Source organism: Cavia porcellus, unplaced genomic scaffold, assembly GCF_034190915.1.
Source record: "Cavia porcellus strain 051 isolate PalLab524CR breed Dunkin Hartley unplaced genomic scaffold, mCavPor4.1 scaffold_24, whole genome shotgun sequence".
NCBI lineage: Eukaryota > Metazoa > Chordata > Mammalia > Rodentia > Caviidae > Cavia > Cavia porcellus.
The window spans coordinates 13,592,576-13,613,388 of record NW_026947507.1 but is presented as its reverse complement, the minus strand read 5'-3'; the positions used below and the strand labels follow the sequence as shown (position 1 = coordinate 13,613,388).

Sequence of the window (20,813 nt, the reverse complement as noted above, 5' to 3'; positions counted from 1 at the left end):
AACAAACAAATAAACATTAATTATGTAGTTATTTTCTGTGTGAAGGTTCTGGTTAGTGAAATTAAAGCTTCCCGGTACTAGAGGATAAGGAAGATTTTTTTGTATACATGATAAACAGAAGAAAATGAGATTTTCTGTCTTATAACACTGTTTTCCATGAAAAGCAATGAAAATAGATAATAAAATACAAACCACTACTTCAGAGTGCTGTCAGAGTTGTCAGATGGTCCTGGAAGCTGACTGTCACAGACAGCTATTGAGAATCCAGGTAGGCATCAGTGTTGTGTCTAAAGAGATAGGTAGGAAAAGCTGTTTTTATGATAGCATTAAATTCTTTTTCTACAGTCATCGAAATCCCATGAAAGGTTAAAAGTTATAATGTATCTCCTTTTCATCCTGCTAAGTTATACTTCCATCATTTGATGTCATTTATATTCATAGAGCTATATACCACATGATTATACAGCTTTGAAAATAAGAAATGTTTTTATTTCTTAGATTAAATCAATAAAGGTAGAATTAGTCCTGTCAGAATATTTAGAATAGTCATTTATCACACGATTAGCTTGTCAACTCAGAATTCCGCTAAACTTTGTGATTATTTAGATAAAAGTTGGACTGAAGTTACTTTGTGAAATTTATAAAAATGCTTGTTAGATTATATAATTGTATGACTAGAAATAATTAGTGACTAAAGGTGTTTAAGGGAAGAGTCTTTGGAAATGCTCATTTAATTGAAACGTTGTGTATGTGTAGCTTTGCACTGGGTATTAAAACCAGGGCCTTTGCCCTGAGCCATATTCCCAGCCCTTTGATTTTTTACTTTTAATTTTAATTTTTAAAGATAAAGTTGAAAAGGCTGAGCTAGGACTTGAGCAGCTTGAGGAGCTTCTGTCTCAGCCTCCTAGAGTATTGAGATTACAGGTGTGCAGCACTTATGTCTGGCTTCCTTCTATTTGATTAATAATTTCAGGTTATATTGTGGTATGACAAAAGAATCACGTTCTATTTCTCCCCCCCCCTTTTTATTTTTTGTTGGTACCGGGGATCGAACTCATGACTACACGCTTGCAAGGCAGGTGCTTATGCCACTGAGCTAAATCCCCAGCCCAGGAATCACCTTCTAAAAGGCAGTCATAATGTAGCACATGGGGCCTTCCCAGTATCTGTCTGTGAGCAGGATTGGGGTGTCTTACAATTAATAATTCCATGAGTGGAAGTCAGTGTAAGTAGTGAATACATTTTTAGACTAAACCACCAAAGCCTATTTCATGACTTAAGCAGTTGTGATATTCTAATACTATTTTCACCAAACTATAATTCTGTTGTATGACCTACTAGTAAAATATTACAGCCATATAATGATTGCTGAGGTGGACTGGCTTGGGCACTTGTGTGCTGCCTTTAACACTACATATAAGTTTGTTCTGAATATAAGTTGGTTGAGTTCTAAGAGTTTAACTGTGAATAAATGAGTATTTTTGTATCTAAAAGCATTGTTGAATTCTAATATTATTTGTTTCAAGCCATCAACTGTGTTTACATAAGTTGTTCTTATCTGTTTTAAGTCCTAATTATATATTAAGTACCCTTGCACTTTTAGTAATTTAATCAACATTGAGGATTATGGTGGTTTTTGCCCTCTTGATTTTGCACTCTTAATTTATAACAGTATCTCTTAGGACAGTGCATTCTACAACTGATGGTGGTTTATAAATTTTAAATCAATCTGATTCTGTAAACATATGTTAATTATAAGACTCTGTTAGCCAGGTTTCTGTCACAGAGACAAAATACCAGGGAAAATCAACTTGAAAAGGGGAAGATTTATTTTGGTTTATGGTTTCAGAGGTTGCAGTTAATGGTTACTTTGGCCCTGTGACAGCACAGTGCATGGTAGGGAATGTGTGATATCTCGTGGTGGCAGTTCAGCAAAGAGAGAAAGAGGGGTCAAGAGTTGCTCTGTTCCTTCTTTAAAAGGGCACACTCCCAATGACTTAATTTCTTTCCACTAGGTCTCACATCCTCTAGGTTCCACTACCTCCGAATAGCACAACCAGCACCAAACCATTTTAAACAGATGGGCTTCTGGAGGACACTTACCCAAACCATAACAAAGACTAAGTAGAATATATTTCATAATAAAAATGTTCATATTCAAAACACTCTTTGGGTGATTTTCATAACATTTTAGTCTTTATATGGTCTTTCAAAGTCATAAATTTCAGGTACCACGCTGAAATTTGGGTGGTGGAAATTTCAGTTTTGACTATATTGCATAGTATAGGGTGCAGAAGAGGTGGTTTAATAGAACCCTGTTCATTAATAGAACTATATTCTTAAATATATAAGGTGTACTTTCAATGAAGACTGCACTCCTCACAGTTTAGCAAACACACATTCATTGAGGTGACTAAATATAAAATTATTTTATATGAAAGCTTGCATGATTTTGTACTGAAAGATAAACATAAACAACCTAGAAATCATACAGATACAGGTTATGTGTGGCTTACTTCATAATGCCTAAAATCATTTATAAGTTTTAAATCTCTCTGGTTCCCTTATCTGTTTGAATTGATAGGGGAGCACAGCAGGTGGTATTATTTTGTCATGTGTGCTCCTTCCTTCTGGATGTAACAAGAGGCCATCGTGTGAACTAAAGTCTTTATACCTTGAGGTCAGATCTGCTTCAGCTAGGCCATGATTTTGTGGGGTTTCCCCTCATCAAATGTCATTGTATCTTTACTGTAAAATCTCTTTATGGAATAAGAATGTTTTTGTCCTCTTCTTGGCCACCCTTTAGAAGGCATGTCTTTTTGAAGCACCTTTGATAGCCATTTCCTTTTCTGTTTTCAAGTCTTGCTGAACTTGAAAAAGTTTTTGAACCTTGGAAAACGTGTATCCTGATCTGCTTTCAGTACTAATGCCAGTGAGTAAAATTACACTAATTGCTTTTAATCTCTTAGTCACTTTAGTTTTGGTAAGAGAACATTGTGGTATTTGTGAGCATGCTTTGTGCCAGAAAAATAAAATAAAACCATTGCTCAGAAAAATAGTGCCATTATGAGCCATCAGCAGCACATAATAATGGCAATTAATGACAATCAAGGGCCAATTTATTGCCTGCTGTATCTGACATTTTTTTAAAGGAGCAAAACATATAAAGTTTATTTTATTATTATTTTTTCTACTTTGTGCAAGTATTTTTACATCTGCTTGTGATTATTCTGCCTTGTAACTACCACATCAGGCCCAGTTCTTTTTTAGGGAAAAAAATGAATTCCTTATGTAATAAGTTATAGTTTGGAAAATTTCTTTGACAGACCGTGAGCTCTTCTTATGAAACATTCAATACAAGAAAAAAAAAGTGCAGCCATAATTCACTGCAGAAATATGGATTTATAATAGAAAGATAGAGATCTTAAGTATCAAAATTAGTTACTTTGTAAGGATGAAAATTTGTACCTCCTGTACTAGTGTAATAATTTAATACAAGGTGTGGTCATATGAACAACAAATTAATCAACTAACCCAAACTTGTCACTGGATAACCTAAAACTTGTACCAAGCTAGCATGGCATTACCCAGAGCCATTTAAAAGAACCTATTTCACAGTGACTTACATATTAGAAATACCTTCAAATCAGGATTTTGCTGTAGCATAGACTCTAAAAGAAGTTTCAGAAGAGGTATAAAAACTTTGTATGTGGTTAGAGTAATTGCAAATGTACTTAAATAAGGGAGAAATACAAAAGGTTTGTGTCAGACACTTGAAATAGCCCATGTGACACTCACTGATAATCAAAGGGGCTTCGTGCAGATTGTGAAGTGGCAGTTTTTAAAATTAGAAGCAGGGTATGTTGCAACCTAAGAAGCATATGATATCACTGTTGCTAGGGTAAGTGCACTGCTTTTTGCCAATTGCTAAGTAAATAAACAAGTTAAACCCACATAAATTGATGACTCTGGCACTTAGAATTCATTGGCCATCTGCTTATTATTATTATTTTAATCTTGTGCTTTCTTACCCCACAATATCTATGTATCTGACACTTTGGAATTCAGATCTGCTGTAATGAGGTAAGTCAGTCATCTTTGTGGTTCTGCTGCTTGCTTTTTTCAGTTTCAAAAACCATGAAGACCATGGCTTCAATGATAAGAGAGAACATTTTCACAAAGTCATATTCTGAGTTTTGTGTATAAACTTCTCGGGTTTTTAAAGTGTTACTTATTTTTCAGAAGTTGTCTCTTTATTTATATAAGCAAGGCAGTCCTAAGTTTTGCTTCATGCTTTGTGTGTCCTGTTCGAATGTTCATTTATTTATAAGCTTTTCTGTATAGTGTGTGCATAAAACTTTGGGAAACTGGTTGATTTTGAGGGAGAGTTTCCTTCTGACTTTCTTAAAGGGTGTTGAAGCCTGCTTTGACAACTGTTAAACAAAACACCAGGCTAATACTACACAGAACATGCAATCTTTCTCTTGGAATGCTAGGATTTGGGATTTTAAAAATTTATTATGTATTTATTCATTTTTATTTTCACAGTGCTGGGGATGGAACCCAGGGCCTTATGAATAGTAGGCAAGTGCTCTACCAATAAGCTACATCCTCAGCCCACTGATTGTTTTCATAGGTCCTGTGGAAATAATGATGCCTCCCCTTACTCTCGCACAGGTGTGTTGAAAGGATAAGTGAGACAAGACTGTGAACATGCTCCGAGTTCTTTAGAAGAAAGCTATTTAAATCAGTCATTAGTTTAATCACCATCATTATTTGTGCTTCTCCAGAAAATCGCCCAGAAAAGCACCACATAAGGTAGGGCTATTGCTGTACAAACACAGTCTCTAGGGCTGCCTGCCGTGATACTGTTTTCCTAGGAATATAACTGCAGTGCTCTGGCATGAGTTGGAAGGACATCTTCCAAAATTGGAGTGCATGGATGAACTGCTTTCCAAACCCACTGTTCTCTTCAGCTGGATTCCCGGGCTTGCCTTAGTGGTGTGGGCTTGCCAGGTGGTGGTCTCTACCTGCATCAGATACCTGAGACAGTTTTGCTCTGGCCCCTATAAAGGAAATGGTAAGAAGATAGTCATTCTGTCCTTCAAAGATAAGGGGTATTTTGATGCCAGTGTGGATGTACCAATATCCTAGCAGATGGCAAGAAATACTGTGGATGGCAGACTTGGAAAAAAACATATGTCATGGATGTGCACTGTGGTTTAGATGAAATCTCCATAACTCTTGTTGACATTTCATTGCCATTTTGATGGAAGTAAGAAGTGGGACCATTAAGAGGTGATTAGGCCATGACAGTCCTCATGAATGAATTAGTGTCATTATTGAGAGTGGATTGTTATTATGTGGAGTTTGGTCCGTCTGTTTTATGCTCATTGTTTCTCTTGCTCTTCGACTTTTCTCTATGGAGGCCCTAGCCATGTGTCAGCACCGTGCCCTCAGACTTCCTGGCCTCCATAAACATGAATCAAACAAATATCTATTCTTTATAAATTACCAAGTCTCAGGTACAGTAGTCTTCCCGATCCTAAGACGGGTACATTTCAACATCCTCAATGAATTCTTGATACTGCAGATGGTCTAACACCCCATCATATACCATGTTTTCCATATATACATCTATTCATTTTGATTTATAAATCAGGCATGGTAGAGATTAGAAATAGCTAATAATAGAACAGAACAATTATAACAATATACTGTAACAAAAATTATGTGAATGCTTTCTGTCTCAAAGTGTTCTACTGCCCTCACCTTTCTTGTGATGATGTGAGATGATATGGTGCTTGTGAGATGTGATGAAATGAAGTGATTGATATAGGAACCATGACATAGCATTAAACTACTGTTAACCTTCTTACTTGAACACAAGGCCTGCAGTGCTGCAGCAGTTGCTCTGATAATTATGATGGCAATTAAGTGATTAGTGGGTGAGTAGCACATACGCTATGGATACATTGGACAAAGGGATGATTCACATCTCAAGTAGGATGAAAGGGAAGGTGGGGGATTTTATCCCACTTCTCAGAATGATGCATGATTTAGAATTTTTCCAAAATCTTTCATTCGTATTTTCAGACCATTATTGACTGGGGTACCTGAAACCATGGAAGGTAAAAGCACAAAAACTACTACATTATGTTATAGCAGTGGCAAAGGGCCTAAGACAGTGTGCCTAATCCTAGTTCGGAGCTGCAGCTGTAGATAGGATACTTTCATATCAGTGGCATTGTGGGAAAGTCTTTATCTCCTGGTAAAAGCCATTTTTCTTTGTGTATACCAGGGTATTGTGTTCTCTTCGACTCCAGTCTTTATGCCAAAAAGTTTATTTTGTATCACCATCTCAGAGAAGGCAGAAGTCAGGTGACTAGACCTTAGGTTTATATATTGTCTTCAAGCAGCTGTACTTTTTTGATTGACTGCTGGAAAGCTCAGAGAGTCTCAAGAGGACTAAAGATTATTAATGCAAGTTTATCGCTTTATTGACTAATTTTTTAAAAATATCAACCAATTTTATAGAACTCCTTCCCCCCCATGTACTGGCGATTGAATCCAGAGCCTATCAGATGCTAGGTAGGCAAACATTCTCCACTGAGCTACACCCTTAGCCATTTTTATTTTATTTTGTGACAGAGTCTTGCTAAGTTGCCTAGTCTGCCTTGAATTTAAGATCCTCTTGCCTCCATCTCCTGAGTAGCTGGAATAACAGGCATGAGCTACTACATCCAACTACAACTCTTTTTTAGTAATATCTTTCTTGATTTGTAGAATTGTGCACAATACATGTGTATGCAGAAACCTTGTATGTGTGTTTCTCATAATTTCACAGTATAAAATTAAGCTTGTGTTTTGTAGGATGTCTTTGGTTCTCTGCCTTCTTCAGAACAGAATCACATACATTTGAACAGCTCTTATTCTTCATTGTCTGCTGTCTCTTTTATCGTTTAACTTTCCATCCCTAGTGATCATCAGCAAAGTCTGTTAGGGGCTGGAGGTGATAGGGATTGTGGAGAAACTGGGCTCCAGCTCTTCTAGTTCATACCCTCTTAAAAATGTGAGGGTCCCAATCCAAAATTTGGCATCTGAAATGAACACACACTTCTCAAAGGAAGAAATACAAATGGCAAGTAAATACATGAAAAAATATTCCATATCACTGGTCATTCAAGAGTTGCAAATTAAAACAATTCTGAGATGCCATCTCAACCCAGAAGGAATCAAGAACTCAACCAGTAACAAATGCTGGATGGGCTGTGGAGAAAAAAAAGCGCTTTTCCACTGTTGGTAGGAGTGTAGACTGGTGTAACCACTGTGGAAACCAGTATGGAGATTCCTCAAAAAACTAGGGTTAGAGGCCCCATTTGATCTAGCTATTCCCCTTCTGGGTGTCTTCCTGGAAGAATTTAAAATTTCATACCACAGTGATGTCCATACCCATGTTTAGTAGCGCAGTTTGTAATAGCTAAATCTTGGAAACGACCAAGATGCCCATCACTGAGGAATGGATAAAGAAAATGAGATTTTTTTGTATAATAGAGTGCTACACAGTCATAAAGAAGGATAAGTTTGAGTCATTTCTAGGTTAATGAATGCAACTTGAGACCATACTCTTAAGTGAAATAAATCGGACTAACGTGTAAACATCACATTGTTTCTCTGGTATGAGAAACTGAAAGAAATAAATAAGAACCAGGATGTATGATAAATATTGTGAAATGAGAAGAAATTGTTCAAAAGGAAAGAAGAACTAAGGTGGAGTGAGGGGGAAATGAAGGAAGGGAAAAATGCCTAAAAAAAAGGAAAAATGAGTAAAAGAAAAGGAGTAAAATGGGAACAAAGCTTTGTAAATAGGGAGGGCTAGATGGGCTGAAGGGAGGAGAGGGGATTGGAAAAAAAGAGTAATCAAAATGTATCATGAATGGTACAAATTCCCTATAATGAACACGATCATTGTGTATCTCTAATATGTACAAATAAATAATAAAAAATGTGAGAGCTCTTTCCTCTCCTCCATCCACTTCTAGAGAAGTTTAATCTGAGATAATGGTGAATACATGGCCAAGGGTTTAGAGGCTGGGAATGAAGGAAAAGGCTTCTGTAGCTCTCTCTGGTAGCACTTTCCCAGGCGGGGAGAATGACTTTTATATGGCATCTCTGTACTGGCCCCGAGCCAAGCGACCCTTCCAGCACCAAAGCCTGTGAGATAGCACCCTTTAGGGCTCAGTCATCTAATGTGTTCTTCATCACTGCATGTGAGCCGGAGCCGCGACGCAGGTCTGCCTGGCCTCGCAGTATTCGTCCCTTTCCTTGTTTATGCTGCAGGAGTCAGAACCTCATTTTCAAGGCTGTCTGAGAAATTTAGTGGCGGCATGTGTTTTATCAATAGAGGGGTGAGGAGCAGGATGAACTTAAATCCTGCCTCTTAGGAGGGATGGAACTTTGCTTACTTTAGTCTTATATCAACTCTTTAGATCCTGTTGACTGAGAGTCCCGACATCAGCTAGGAGCACTTGACCAGTTCTCATCTTGAAGCCCACGTGTTCCTCGAGAGGTGCAGATCTCTCTCGGTGACCCAAGTTCTGTTTCCTGGGGACACCTGAACCCTGTCGGTGACGCAGGTCTTTGACAGGAACTATTGCCTATCATTTAAACTTGAAGGGGAGCCTCCCAAGAGGGCTGATGTATTACCCCCACTTTGGTGAGGCCCCAAGCGCTTGGCAGCCACCCAAGCTGTCTGCAAAAGCTGTGCGTGACCGCAGGCCAAAGCGTGCGGCAGGCCTGGGAAGTCTGGGCAGAGTTTCCTTTAGGGAAAATGTCAGCTTTGACCCAATATCCTGGTTGGCTCTCACCAGTAAGTGGATGACTAACAGTCTTCTTGGTATTTCTTGTTTATAGTATTAATAACCCGAAATGGAGCTCCACCAGAGAGGAGATTTTAAAAAATGAAAGTAGTTAGTCATGTGAAAGTGCTGGGGAAGAGCGGCTGCCAACTTCCAGTAATTTGAAAGATGCTGAAAGGCCACACCTGCGCAAAACCCACACCTCCGGGCCACCTGCTGAGTTGTTTGTAAGGCTCACGGTACAGCTGAGGACCTAGAGTCCCACACCTTCTCTCTGTGGGCCAGCTTTGTGCTCTGACCCATGTCATGTCACTGCTGTGGAGTTGCCAACCAGCCACCATAAACTGGTAAAGTGGGTTATGTGGACACTTTCTTCTGTTACTTCTTTAAACCCACGGATGGCTCTCCTAAGCACTATTGTGATCTAGGAATTGAGACACATACTTCTAGGGTGAGAAAAGTTTACAGCATTGCCTGCACCATGTAAATACATGGCCATTGCCAGCTGGCCCGTGTATTGAGGGTGATACCAGAGCACAGATGAGTGAGACTCTTGGAGAACATGTGGCCCATCTGTAAGGTCACTGTCAGTCCCAGCTTTGATTGCCATTTAGAGGGGGAAAAAAAGCCCATACCATAATATCTCTAAAAACTTTCCAATTTCTAAAAATATCACTGAGGATCAAAAACTGAGAAACTCACATGTGGGTTGAATTTGACAAGTTTTTTTTTGTCTTTGGGCTCAAAACTTTTTTGAGGGAGGAGACTTTAAATTCTGTGAACCTCTGCTTCTTGTAACCTTCTGAACTAAAACTATACTCAAGAGTATGCACAGCAACACATCCTGTGAGCTCAAGAGTAAAAAAAAAAAAACTCAAGCTCTCTCAGATTAGACCTACAGAATCTGCATTTTAACAAGATCCCACACATGCCAAAAGATGCTGTCAATGTCATAGAATGGGGACCACTATGCATGTCTGTTGGTCTGAACCTGCTCTTCATTTTTATTTGCTAAAAGGGTGAGTGGGTCAGAATATATGAAGATTAATTTTGATGAAAGGGGGAGAATCCAGGCTGTACTTTTTGTTGTAGTGTTTTGTATTCTCTGTATAGCAGCATAGGGTAATGTGAGCTTTGAGCTTCTGGCTAAGGATAAAGTGTTGTCAATTTTGTTAAGAAATTTATCACCTCGAACCTCAGCTACCTGGAGGCAGAGACAGGAGGATCATGAGTTTGAGGCCACCATGAGCAGTTTGTCTTGAAAAGGAAGGAAGGAAGGAAGGAAGGAAGGAAGGAAGGAAGGGAACTAATTTAAGCACTTACCTTATGCAACACTTACACTTAATTTACCTGCAGTCTTTTTAGAGTATCCTAAGCTAAGAATTATCTCTTGACGTTTTTAGATGAGGGAACTGATTTGCAGAAAGCTTAGATAACTAGTTGTGGTTGCTTGCCAGGGAGGGAAAGATCTGTGATTTCCAACCAAGGGAGCTGGATCTCAAGAGAGCTGTCCAGTTCAGTATTCTTTTCCAAAAACTTTGTAATGGCCTGACCTTGCTGGGGAATTTTTTAGGTTTAGTGAATCTGCCTGGTAAAGGTGGCATTTGTAGAATTTCCAAGAATGGGAAAAGAGTAAAATATAGGACATCTACTGCTTGTTCAAAATTGTTCTTTTTGGTTGTTTTTTGCAATAGCTATTTCGTAGATCTTCAGGTTAGTATGTTTGCCTGATAAAGAGAAAGAGGAACTACAAAATAAGAAGCTTGTCATTTTATAAGGACCAATTATTATGTTTTGACCACTGTTTCATGCATTTAATCCAGGAAGGTGTTTCCTGACTTTCATTTTGAGTTAGAATTATAGACAATAGCAAATCAGGAACATACATGTAGTTTTCTTGGTGTTGAAAGAAAACTAAATGACGATGAATTTTAAAAAGCCTGCTCATTGTGCACCTTTTAGGGAAATTTTCCTCTATAATGACTTTTTCAATTTAGCATTTAACATTTCAAAGGATTTTGAAGGACTCTGTCTTAGAAGTTGCCAAGATTTCAGCTATTGTCATCATTAGACTTCAAAGCAAAAAGAGCGGCTATTTTAATGCCAATGATTTTAATCCTAACCTTTGTACTGAGATTAGGAACACAGACCATAGCTGGCAAGGGGTGAGCGAGTTTTTCTGTTTTGTTTTGTTTTTCTCTTCCCTAAAGAATTACAGTGAAAGCTCCACTCTCCTCTAGAATTGTTCTTCCCTCACTGATAGATGTTTTTTTAGGTCTAAACTATGATGAAATGTACAGAATGGTGTCTGTCATTAAAGAAAAATAGCTGTGGTAATGAAAAGATTTGGCACTTACAGATCAACTTCATGTGTGCACACAGGCTGTTTCCATGAAAGGTAAAAAGCCATGAAGCTCTGAACTATGTTATATGTGTCATTATTTTACTGTTTAAAGGGCAGGTGTGTGTGTGTGTGTGTGTGTGTGTAGGGGGGGACAGTTGCTGTAATTAGCTGTAATGAGCCACCCCAGGCCATCTGTTCTTTGCCCAGGACCTCTGCAAGGTAGGTGCCTTCCAATTCTTTCTCACCATTTCAGTCTTCCCCACCTCCACAGACACTGCACACAGTCATTCACAAGCCTTCCCACTCCAGGGAAGGCATCATATGTGGATGGCCTTTGTGCAGTGTCCCCAAAGAACAAAAATTCCCCAGTGCATCTAGTGGCTCTATGCTGGCATCACTGTGGAGGAAACCACCAAACTCCTTCAGCAGGTGGCTTCTCAGGTACACTGCTTGCACATCCCGTATGCGGTTGAAATGGGGACAGACAGTGGCATGTAGTTTGTACAGCCAGCTTCGGTACTTACAGTTAGGTTCCAGGAAACCTGAGGATGCCAAAGTGCCTTATATAAAATGGTGTAATATTTGCAGGTAACCTTCTTTCCTCCTCCCTCCCTGTTCCTCCTTCTGTCTCCCTCCTTCTCTCTCTCTGTCTCTCTGAGACAGGGGTTCACTATGCACTTTGGCTGGCCTTGAACTCACTTTGTAGCCCATACTGACCTTAAACTTACAGTGGTCCTCTTGCCTCAGTCTCCTGCGTGCTGGGATTACAGGTGTGCACCGCCACCTTCAGCCCCTTTCTTTTCTTTATTATCTCCCAGTACTGGGGGATTGAACCCAGGGACCTTTCTTCTGAACCACATCTCAGCCTCACCTTCTTTTTTCCTTTTGTATGTTGTATTTACCTATTTATTGTATTTTTTATTTTGAGACAGAGTTGTTAAGTTGCCAGCTTGCCCAGGCTAGGGTTGGATTTGGCAATCCTGCTTCTGTCGTCACAGAGCTAACACACCTGGCTTCTAGTATACTTTAAATCATCTCTACTTTGCTGATATAATCTATTAAAACATAAATAATGACTACATGGTATTTTTGAGGGAATAGTGAAAAGAACAAAGGTCTCAGCATGTTCAGTATAGATGCAGTTTTTTGTTTTCCACGTGTTTTGGATCTACAGTTAGTTAAATGTGAAGATGCAGAATATGTAGATATAAAGGGCTGACTTCAATGGTCTCATATTAACTAAGGTCCACAAGGCTTGTGTAGCCACAAATCGAGGTAAGATACACCTCAATTACGGCATCTCTCATTTGTAATGCTGAGTAGTTTGCATTTGTGTGGCTCCTTCCTGTTTCTCAATGATTGGTTGCATATGTTACCTTCTAGGAGAAATCTGGAGCACAGTTTTGAGAGGGTATAGTTGATTTACTGCTGATGAATGAGGGAAGGTTAGTGGCAAGCAATTGCAGGCTTCCTCGAAGGCTTGTGGGAGGGAGCACAATGGCAAATGAAGAGAAAACAAATGCAGAATACTCAAAAATTGAGGGGCATGAGAGAGGACATGGAAAGTGATAGCATGGTGTGGGACAGGAAGCACAAATGGGAAGCCAGAGACTTAGTGCCCAGAGTGCTTTGCTCTGTTCTCTTCCTAGATGATCTTGGGAAAGTCATTCGCTGCCTTGGTTTCTTCCTTCATGCAATATGAGTGCAGAAGAAATAGATTTAGAAGTCTTTTTAAATTACCTGTATCACCCTATTTGATATTAATCTAAAGTGTCTGTGCCCAAACCTACCAACCGATCAAAACAGCCAGAAGTCTTACAGTGGAGCTTAAAAACATTGTGCTTACTTTACAGTGCAATTGAAAGACATTGTCAAAGAAAAGATGAGGATAAGATAATTTTACCATCTACATTAAATACGGTCAGAGTAAGTGTGTTTGGATGCCAGAAAAATGGAAGAGATAGGACTGAAATGGGTCTGATAAAATGAAAGCTGGAGAATTCCAGATGAATTCAGAAAAGATCATGAGAAAGAGAACAGAGATTTAATAGTATCTGTTATTTTCTTGTTTTAAAATATGAACAATCCAAACATGAAATTTTAGTATCTCATCTCTGATGGATGAAAAAATATTGTGGAATAGCATTTATAATATTTATTTATAAATTGGATTTATTTGGAATAATATAAATATTTGAAATAAACATTGTGGAATAATATTTATAATATTTATTTATAAATTGGATTTAATGATTTTTTTTTTACCTATGTACAGAACTTGGAGGTTTTCTTTTTCAAAGAGCTTTTGTTATTGGTGGAGATTTAAAATTTAGGATGCTATTATAAGTTAATTTTTGTCTCATTGGTTGTGTTTTTCATTCCTCAGATACTAAATGAAGAAGTAGTGGAAATCTCTAGTTTAGTAAACAAGACTGTAATGTGTCATAGGCTTTTTCAAGATCCCTTTTGCCTTCAATGAGACTAAAAAAAGCTGCTAAAGTTACCCAGAAGGTCCAAGACAAGCCAGCAAAGAAGTATAACCTCAGTAACAAGGGGAAAGAAAATCTTAAGCCCAAACATAGAGAACAAGGAAAGGCTTGGCCAGTGAATTGGAAGAATGTCACTGAGCTGCATTCTAGGCTCTTAAGCATTTGTTAAATGTCTGAATGGAACTGGTTTGAAAACCAGAATTCAAAGTGCATTATTACCTTAAGAACATAGAAAAACTTGTTAAAAATATTGAAATCTCTGTTTAAGATGATACGTAAGTAGAGGAGCACAGAAAGAGTAATTTTCCAATGCTTAATTATATGGCTCTCTTTGTGTTAAGCCTATTTCAATCACGATTTAAGTTTTCATCAGGTTTAATTCTCTTTATGGCATATGAGCCATCTTTCTATAGCTTTGTAACGCTGACAAATAATGAAAAGAATTATAATAGGTTGAGACATCTTCAGGCATTCTCTGTTGTAGGGATAGAACTTAATGTGAACTAACAACTTTAAAAATAACTTACTCCGACTGATTTGAACTTGATCTGACCTAGAACTGAATTAATTACATGTAATGAGATTCCCATCTAAAAATATTCCGTAATATGTTTTATGACCAACAAGGCTATGTGAGAAATATGGGTAAGTGACAACTATTAGGACTTCTAATCTAATGTGAGTAAATATACAACATGCCATTCTGAAAAATTACAGCAGGAATGCTTGCCCTAAAACACGTTCCAGCTTGGTTTTTTGTTTGCTTGTTTTGTGTTTTAATAAATCCTCCCCTAATAGAATTTGGGAACCAGAATCCCTGAAATGAATTGTTATTCTCAGTTAAATTTTTCCTGGTTTTTCTGTATATGGAATTTTCTGACCCTTACTCAGGGTCAGATCTTTATGGGCTCTTGAATGATGGGCTTCCACTTTTTAAAGCAATTGCAAGACAGAAAACAGGGCACCTTCCAGAGGTAAAATTGTTTCCTATTTCCCGGTGGCTTAGTTTATCCTAGACTATCCTAAAGGGTCAAGAAAGCCTAATTCAATTAAATTTTGTCATTTCATTCTGTACTAATTCTGGAGTTGACTTCTGGTTGCATGAAAAGAACAAATTGGTCAATGTCATATAGTTACTGCCCTAAGATTTAGGTGCTGTGCTTAGTTTGTAGTTAAACAGATATACTGTAGAGTTTTAGTAGCTGTTAAGATTTACTATTCCTGGATTACACTTTAAACTGTTTGTCCAACATCTTTTGTTCCTTATTTTTAAGTGGATTCCATAACTCACTGAATCTCATGGCTGGGAAAGTTCTCAGAAAGGTTCTGATCCAGTGCACTTATTTTATATAAATGAAACATGAAGCCCACAGAGGTTAAGAGATGTGTTTAAGGTCACAAAGCTAATACATAGCAAAGCCAGGGCTGGAACCCATTTCCTGAATCTGTTTCTGAGTAGGATTTTATGATATTCTTCACCTCTGTCCACATTCTTAGTGGAACAATTTCCAAGAAATGCATGTCATTATTGGATATTTAAAATTTAGATAATTTTATCTAGCTGTTGCCCTTTTCTTTCTATTCAGATCAGTTCCTAACATAGACAAAAGTAGAGAGAAAAGAAAAACAAATTCAATAGCCAGCTTCAACAATTTTCAATTTATGGCTCATTTTGTTTCATCTGTATCCCCATCTACTCCCCTCACATTAACTATTTTGAAGTGAATGCAGATGTCATGTTATTTGAACCATAAATATTTCACTATATGTCTCTAAAAGATAAAGACATTTTAAAAATAACCAAAACATCATTAATCTAATAACCCAAATAAATTAGTAATTCCGTAATATTATTTAAATATCTATAATCGTCTTTTTTGATCTATTAGGAATGTTATATAGTCATTTTCTTTTCAAATATGTTTTTCCTTTTAAAGAAAAAAATGAACTTTGTTAAGAACTGTGTTTTAGATCAATGGAAAAAGAGAGATGCTCTAAAGGACTCTCAACATCACTGATAAAACATACTATGACTTGATAATTGTTGAAGAATCTACTTGAAGTTCAGTTAATCTTGGAGTGTTTTAATTCTTCCCACCTAAACTGGTGAATTTTAATATCATGTTTTCCTAAGATGTTGCTGGTGTTCTGTTTGTATCTCCTTAAATTAAGTATTAGGATATTAAAGAAATTTGTCACCCCAGGAGGGGAGAAAGCCAGACTTAACTTCTGCTGGCAGATGCTTAACTGATGGTCCTGGTGGAAGCAGATGGGCATACCCTGCCCTCCTCCAGTCCAGTTCACTAGCACAAGAGATGACATATTTACCAGTTAGAGAGCTGTTCCAGTCACTGCAGGTGGTGTTCCAGGGAAGCACTGTAGGGAAGACAAGTTGATTATTTTAAGGCATGGTGGATAATGTGTTTCTCATTTCCTCCAATTTTCCTTTTCACTTTCTTTAGTGGTGGAAGCACCAGGGCAGGTTTTGAATGAGTATTGCATCCCATTAGCGTGGAATTTTGGGTTGCCAAGTATAGAGGGCTGGGCGGGGGAGACAAGTACTTCTTTATAACTCGGTCTGCTTAATGTGAAAACTATGCCTTAGGTCAAGCTGGCTAAAACCAGAAATGTTCATGGAGACAATTTTCTTCCTTTAAAGAAAAGGTAGGGAGCAAGAATCAGAAAGCAGGGGTTTCAGCCCTGCAAATAAGCCAGTTGGGGTACCGGGAGAAGTAGCTGGCCACATCCAGAGGCCGGGCTGGGCTGCTGCGGTCCTGTCTTCACGCCCGATCGGAACCGTGGGCAGAAGTGGGGCATTTTCACAATTTTTCTTCCATTCCCTGTCATAATCATTGTCGCTCCCTCCCCATACCTTCCTGAATTTGGAAAACCAGCCTTTCCCCTCACCTTTCAGAGTCTGTGCTATGTGTGTGTGTTTGACCTTTTTTTCCTCTACCATAGGCTTTGTTTGGTAGAAGAAGGGAGAATATTTTAGGAAAGAGAAAGTGGGGCGAGGGGAGCAGGGACAGGGACAGTGACCTGGATGTCTGAAAGGCCTGCACGTTGTGGCCCTTGCCTTCAGACTGTTGAATTATGTGATTCTAGCTTGAGACAGGGAGATGAATGGGGCTCCTGCATCAGAACAAGCTGCACCGGGGCCTCATGTTGCTTTGTTATGGTTCGGAGGAAGGAAAGGAAAATGCCTGTTTCTAAACATTAAGCAGTGTGGACATCTAGCCTGATAGATGTGTCAGATTTCCATATCTCTCTTCGCTGATAGCCCTTGTATCCCAAACCTGCTCTCCCACTATATTCATCCTCTGACTGGGAGTTGTAGGAAATCTGCGTTTAAAATGTGTGTGTTTACAAATTCATTTATTATAGTTGGCCAGTAACCAAATGCCACTAGAGAACCTTAGCCTTCACCCTTTTTAAAAGACGGCGTTGGTTTAGGAAAATGGTTTCAGAATTCCAGAGTCAACATGTATCTTCTGACTGTCTCTATCCTCCAAAGCTGCTGACCAGAAGCAGAGCACCACTTCCTAGCTTCAGCCCATCTGTCATAGGAGAAGGGCTCAAGTGACAGGGTGGGTATAGAGTATTTTGCAAGGGAATAAAGAACAGGGCAGAGGCAGGAATTTCACAAGATGTGAAGTATAGAGGGCCCATAATAAAGTTCCGGGTGGAGTTGAATGATGTAGACAGATGCAGGACGGAGGTCAAGAGGATTGGTTGTTGCCAAAGACAAAGGATGGGAAAAGGTAAGGCATCCTTGGAGATGAGTCTTACAGGGTCTTGAACCTAACACATGTACATGGGATCTTTCCGTCCTGTTCTTTTCAGTATCACGCACTTTAGGATAGGTCCGGTCTGACTGTCCGTGAGGGGACCCTTGGGGACCAAGAGAAGAGGGAGGAGAGCTGATGTTTGAGTGGCTGTGTGTGCAGCTCTTGGCATTGCTATGGCACTTCCCAGTTGCAGAATGAAGAGACAACCAGGGTGGGGTTAAGGAAGTATGAGCAGATATAGGAAAGGAGAGAGAATAGCTTTGAATCTTTCTTTAATCATTTTCCTTCCAGGCATCCTTTCCCCCCCTTGGACAGTCCTACCCAAATCCTGACATCTCACTAGCTGGGCACAGAGCAAATGACCCTTAATGACAACGTCCCTTTCTAAACTTTTTCTTCTTCCTCTACAAAAGGATAACGTCAGATTCTTGAAGGATATGTTTTTGTTCCCACTGTGGTCCTTCCCTGTGGCCTGTCAGCTCAGGATTACTGCATAAAGTTATTTGATCCTGCCCTGCACAAGGATGTCCTCGCTGGGAGGACACCATTTACATCAGAGGCATCATCAAATGGGGAAGTCACTGCCGAGTTGTCGGAAGTGAAGAAGTGTGTTCTTGTCACAAAGACAGTGAATAAACTACTGGAGACCCTGAATCTATCCCCCTCCCCTCTTTCTAAACAGACATACCCTACTAATGACTGAACACTGAACAAGTTGTTAGCAGAAGCCCTGCTGAGCACTTTACATCCAAGTTCACACTTATTTTTCACACAACATTAGGAGAGACTGTTTTTCCCATTTGACTTTGGAATGGTGGCTTAGCGGAGATTTTGGACTTTGTCCAAAATTTTGCATCTAATAAATGTTTGATGCAGGATGTACCTCTACGTTATAAAGTCTGTACTTTTAAAACTACTGAATGAATAGTAACCAAATATCTAAGGCCCGTCTGTATTCTTTTTATGTTATGGAAAAAAAATATGGTCTTGGAGACCTTCATTTTTCTTTTCTTCTCCCATGACAACTTCATTCTTCAAAGGATGAAAGTTCAAGGCTTCAAGCAAGAATCTCTTTTGCCTCTGCTCCTGAAGTGTATCAATACAGATTTAGTGCTGTTATCCAAAATGCTTGAGACCAAAAGCATTTGAATTTCAGATTTTTATTATTTGGAGTATTTGCATGTTTGTCATGTGATATCTTGGAATGGTACTCAAGTATAACATGAAATTAATTTGTTTCATGTATACCTTATATGCATATATGCATAGTCTGAAGGTAATCATATGCAGTGTTTTTAATGATTTTGTGCTCATGATATTCTCGTAGTGTGAAATTTTTACTTCTGACATCAAGTTGGTACTCAAAAAATTTGGGATTTTAGATGTTTTGGATTAAAGCATTAACATGTAATAGCTATCATTCATAGTGCTTCCTCTTTCCCGTGCATTATTCTAAGCAGGTCATATGTAGTGACTTATTTGAGTCTTACTGTAGCCCCAGGAGTCCTGTTGTCACCACCATCTTACTACTGAGGAAACAAAGGACCAGGGATGATCATACCTTTATTCAGGGGCCCACTGCCTTCTGCCTGGGCAGACCAGGTCCTGCTTCTTCACCCACTGCTCCCTGCATGCCCACATGTCCCAGATCCTATTACCTTTTGGCGCTGAAGGAGCTCTTTGTGAAGTCCAACTGCCAGCGCTGAGATGGCACAGCTTAATTGGGTCTGACCCATTCTCTTGTCCATTTTTGCCAGTTCTGTGGTTACGTTTTATTCTGACTTGCTTATTTCTGGGTTTGGGGGCTTGGCATGCAGAAGCTGGAGGTTCATGTGGCTGCACAAGAATGAAACAGCCTCTTGATCTTGTTAATGAGCATTAAACATCTGCAGTGTGCATTCCTCTACCCCTTTCCCCATGTTGTGCTTTTAGATAACATGTAACCACTGTGGTTATACGAGTGGTCTTCAGGCAGGGCTGATTTACCACTTACTTTTTTTTTTTTTAATTTTATTTTAAAGAGGGTAAAATTAAACAGAACAAAACAGATCATAAGAAAACAATGTAAGAGACACAGATTTCAAAGCAAGACAACCAAAGAACTTCTCTGTCTATCACATTGTCTCTTATTTTCTTCCAAATAGTTGTCCATATCTTCACATACAATGAATTCATACCAAACAAAATGGTATAAAACTGATCAGAACAGGATAATGAAGGCATTTTAGGTCTTCAAGACCAAACAATAGGGAACTCAACAATGGCTGCCATAATGTCTCTCATTCTCTTCAAAATAGCTGTCATACCTTCACGTATGTTGAAATTAAACAAAACAAAACAGACCAAAATCACTCTGAACAAAGCATAATAGTATTGCTAGATTTCGCATCATGATGCTACAGAATCAGCACTGGGTACCTTAGTGTCTATTTTTCTTCAAAGTTCATTTCATCGTGCATTATATAATCGATTCTCATAAACTGTTTATAAGTTCTATGCACACATGAGTTTCTGTATTAGAGGGAAAAGTAAAACAAGACAAAACAAAATGAATTCCTAGAAAAACACGAAACAAAAAAGTCATATAAAAAAATAGCAAAGAGCCCAGAACACCGACAATACAGGCCTTCAAAATAAGGTGGTGTGAGCGTAACTAGGGTTGTTATTTTACATAATGACCTTCAAGAGTTCCTCAGATCACCATACAATAATATGCACAATTGTTCCAATCCTATGAATGTTAACTATTTTGTTCCAAGAACTTATAGAATTTGTAGCACAATCATCTTAGCTATCCTAAGTGTGTTTATATAATTTTAGATATTTTTTGTTTCCCTTTTTCTTTTTCCTCATTTTTCCTGAGATATTATTTTTTTCCCTTCTTGTCTTTTCACTGTATTTATCGAGTATTTTTTTTTATCTTATGTACTCTTACCATTTCTTACACTAGGGAGACTATATGGTATTTGTACATGTAAGTTTGATTTATTTTGCTTATGAGTATAGTCTCAAGTTTCATCCATTTACTTATAAATATCTTAATGTGATCATTCTTTATAGCAGAGTAGTACTCCATTGAATAAAAATACTGTATCATTTTTATCCATTCCTCAGTTGCTGGGCATTTAGGTTGTTTCCAAGATCTATTACAAATCATGCTGCTGTAAACATGGGTGCACATATGTCACTGTGGTATGATGTTTTCAGGTCTTCTGGGAATATACCCAGAAGTGACCATTTACTTCTTTAAGTCACCAGGCTTTATGCAAAGGAAGGGGTAGTTGCCTTTCTCAGGAGCACAGAGATCAGGCTGGGTTTTCCTGTAGAAGGGAAA

The 20,813-nt window shown here is 38.5% G+C and overlaps 1 protein-coding gene across 7 annotated transcripts in view; it reads left to right on the top strand.

Annotated features, from left to right (window-relative positions):
- The window catches only part of Stox2 (storkhead box 2), a 215,355-nt gene that overhangs the window by 70,391 nt on the left and 124,151 nt on the right, over window positions 1-20,813 (top strand). The window contains exons 1-2 of one of the 7 annotated variants that reach the window (XM_063234683.1): window positions 1-4,083; window positions 4,678-20,813. The exon at window positions 1-4,083 is cut by the window's left edge and continues 68,109 nt beyond it; the exon at window positions 4,678-20,813 is cut by the window's right edge and continues 22,062 nt beyond it. The exons of 4 other annotated variants lie outside the window; for them this stretch is intronic. The gene's annotated coding sequence lies outside the window, so the exon portion shown is untranslated. 2 more of the 7 variants (XM_063234682.1, XM_063234688.1) reach the window with 2 other exon arrangements.